The following is a 4,280-nucleotide window of genomic DNA, read 5'->3' on the forward strand; positions in this document are numbered from 1 at the left end:
TTAAACAAAATTTTGTGATAGAGATGATCTAGGAAGAACAACATCATTGAGAGGAAGGGATTTTTGTCATGTTGGACTGCCCAGATGGACTATCATGTCAACATATATGTCAAAGATAACGTTTTAAGGATATTTGTGGTCCAAAAATAAATGGTAAGGATAGTTTTGATCCCAAACATAAATAAAAGGTATATATGAGCTATTTCGAATAGTTCGAGATTAATTTTAATCTTTTTCCGTATATTTGGGCTAAAAATGTCTACAACACGACAGTATATATGACGTAGTACTCGTGCTTATTGATGACATCATGAATGAAAAGAACACGTACACAGTATCTAATACAATTTTTATTTCTTTATTCATTAATTTAAAAATAAATTAGTCATGCTGCGTGTTTGTTGGACTAATTTAATTTAATTTTTTGACAACAAACAACCGTACTTAACGCATAAACAATATCAAAGAGTTAAATGATGTAGCAACATTCACTATACAATCAAAGTGGTAAAACAGATTTACCACATTCGGTGGGGGAGGGGGGAGGCTAATGTGGTAAATATTTTTTAATTATTCTTTTTGTAAACATAACAAAGTATGTAAACAATTTCGAAGGACTATCACAAAGTAGTTTTAGAAGGACATAACAAAGTAGGCACGCAACATTCACTATACAATCAAAGTGGTAAATATTTTTTAATTATTTTTTATATAAACAACATTTGAGTTTTCTGCCTTCCAGATTTACCACATAATAAAAATACTTAGTTACAATTTAGCAAGATCAATATATAGAATCAAAATATTGATTAGCATTAACAAAAATACCATTCCATCATATAGCAAAAAAAATCCATTATACTTCCAATGTTGTTTAACTGGTGAAAGGATTTTGGTATTTTATTTTTTTTAAAAAAGGATCAATTGTTTTACTTTCTGTATCATAAATATTGTTTATACTAAAAAAGATTATCATTTTTTTGCTAGATTATCAAATTTTACAGGAACTTGTAACCAACGTTGTCATGTGGGCAGGTTGGGATAATTAATAGATTGAAATGTGAACACTGACCACAAGAAAGGGACATCAACATGTGCACACCTAATTAAAGACTTCAGATATAACAGAGAGTACCCTCTTAGTCTTACTAAAACTTGTTGATTCTTCATTGACCAACCGTACAATTTTTAGTTTCACTACATTATGGAGGTCCTAAATTTTGGGACAGAAGAGAAAAATATTGGAACATGCTTCCTTTAAAAAGGAAAAGAGACTTTTTTTGTTGATATAGTGGGGTTTGAATCCCCAACACGAGAGTGAAAAGTATTTTCACTGCCTTTTTATATCACTGAGTTGTCAATCAATTTTTTAGGAGGTTCACAAGTTAATTTACATATATATATATATTTATTTAATTTTTTAATACAAATAATACATATATATATATATATATTTATTTAATTTTTTAATACAAATACATGGTCAACGAAAAAGCTAGTGAGTTCATCCGAACCCATGAACCCCCACCTAGCTCCGCCTCTGAGTTAGAGTCATGTATGAAACTTATTATTTTAGGCATGATTTAGATATTTATGTGTTAGTTATTTCTCTTTTTATACCTATCATCATTTTTATGATTTTCTCATAAATATTGTAATAGTAATGGATATTGGTTATACGTGATTGGAAAAATATTTTTTCTATTTCACTTTATCTGAATTTTTGAGATTTAAATAATAAAATAATTATGCATGAAAGTTTAATTAACTTGTACACCACGGTCATCAAAAATAAATAAGTCTCTTTTTATTAGAATTTTTTCATGTTTTCTAAACGTCGGTTGATTCTTGAAATCTTAACAATGCTACATAAATTTGGACAGAAAGAAAATAAAGAAATGGATTAACACGCCTCACTGGAACTTCAGTTGGTGGCTAAAATTAGTTTATAGTCAAGATACTAAAGAAGTCTCATTATTGGAATTAATAGTTGAGAAATAAATAAATTAATAAGAAAACACGGCTTCACTTGTCTGCCCCTATCACATATAAGAGCGGAAACTTTACACTGCAAGCTAGTCAGATAGAGAGCTAAACAAATCAAATTAACATAACAAAAAGAGAGAAATTAATTCCGAATTAGAAAATATGGTGAGAACTCCTTTTGTTGACAAAAATGGAATAAAAAAAGGTGCATGGAGTGAAGATGAAGACAACAAATTAAGAGCTTTTATTGAAAGATTTGGTCATCCCAATTGGAGGCAATTGCCTAAATATGCTGGTAAGCAGTACTCCCTCCGTTCCCTTTTAATTGTTATGTTGCGCTTTTCGAGAGTCAATTTGACTAAATTAGATTACATTCATTCGATATTTTAAAATAAAATTTAGATATTCAAAACCTATACGAAAAATACTATAAATTACAAGTTTTTCCATATCAATATGATGAAAAAAACATCTTAGAATATATATCAAAATTCATATAGTTTGACTCTCAAACAGAAAACTATAACAACTAAAAAGGAACGAAGGAAGAAGCATGCTTTATTTTCTTATAAAAAGTTTTTTGGAAGAAAAAATAAATCCTAGTACTAATTATTTATTGTTGGAAATTTTCAGGTCTAATGAGATGTGGAAAGAGCTGCAGGTTGAGATGGATGATTCAAATTCTGAATAATTTGCAACTTTCATCACGGAATTATTCGTGTTTTGTGTGTAATATAGGGTCTTGTAGTTGTAATACATATATAAAATTTATATTGATCATCCAGTATCTACAAGTGATCGATGAGTCTATGAAAAGTCATAGTTTAGTCAATTATATTTACGTGACGAGTTTAAGTTTTGTGCACTGTCAGTGTAGTAAATTTCTACACCATCAGGTAACTTACTTTAATAAAATATTATAATTATAAAAAAGAAAAGAAATAAATCAACCATTTACTAAAAAGAGAAGAAGAAGAATATCAATAGTTGAGTCCTATTTGGATTCTAACCAAATTTAGTTTCGTAATTAAATTGTTTTCTTTCCAAGATTAATACAATAATTAGGTTTATTGTAGGTTTTCCCTTAAGATCATCGCTCATGTAATTCTTCAAACATCATACTTTCTGAACCTAGTAAGAAATAATTTTTAGAACTTCAAACATTCTGAAACTTGACAAGCTTCTTCTACTCAACGGTATGTCGCGAGAACAAATTTCATATATTTTTCTTGTTTATAAGCACAAAAAAACTCCTTTTTGGACAAATCTTCATTAGCAAAATAATTCAATGTACTAAAAATAGGTGAATATGGCGTCGAGAGAGGTGAATATTGCATTTAAAGTATTGTCATATCGTCTCTAATTCTTCTGTTCTACTCCAAGTTATTGGGAAGAAATTTTATTAGTTGAACTTTCACTACTGAATATATTTTCTAAAGGAAGTGTTGAATAATAAATAGACATATTCATAGTTTTAAGCTATCTAACATTCATAAATGTATTTTGCAGCATCAATGGAAAACTCAAATTTAGAATGAGCAACATACAAAAGTTGAAGTTTCATTAGAAGAAAGTGATATTACTTGACCTATGCTGACTTGATACATTTTTTAAAAAAGTTCTAATTAGAGGTGTTTTTACTAATCTAAACTTACTAAACATTTGACTACTACTACTTTACATAGTTATTTAATATTAAGAGTGATATAAAAAAAACTTTCCTTGATTTGCTAAAATAGACGAGTAAAATAAAACATTTAATGTTAATACATGATATGTCAAATAAAAATGAAATGGGGGAAGTACTTCACCGTCCATGTATAATATACTTTTATATATTAAATTTTATTTTCAATAAATAAATATTTTTTGATAATTAAACATACAATGTAAAAAATTATTTATCTAACTCTTCGAGAATGTGTGCATATTAAAATAACTAAATTAATTCCTGAAAAAGACATAAGAAACTTCAATGGTTCAAAGTGGACGGTGTACCATATATCTGGGCATTATTTTTCACAATTACGCGGATGTTAATTACATAAATTTAAAAAAAAAAAGTCAATTATTTGACAATTTCGACTCAAGAAATTTTAAAAAAAGTCAATTATTTGACAATTTCGACTCAAGAAAGAAACAAATTTGACTCCAATAATTTGCTTAAACAAAATACTCCATTGCATGTCATTTTCATAGGGCTTTGATTAGCGAATTGTGATTAAGACTTAGAGGTTGGACTTTCATGTTTGAAATTTTTACCCTTCTTTGGTTTTGATTTCGTTAATATTTTG

The sequence above is a fragment of the Solanum tuberosum genome, unplaced genomic scaffold (genome assembly GCF_000226075.1).
Source record: "Solanum tuberosum cultivar DM 1-3 516 R44 unplaced genomic scaffold, SolTub_3.0 scf00678, whole genome shotgun sequence".
Taxonomy (NCBI): Eukaryota; Viridiplantae; Streptophyta; class Magnoliopsida; order Solanales; family Solanaceae; genus Solanum; species Solanum tuberosum.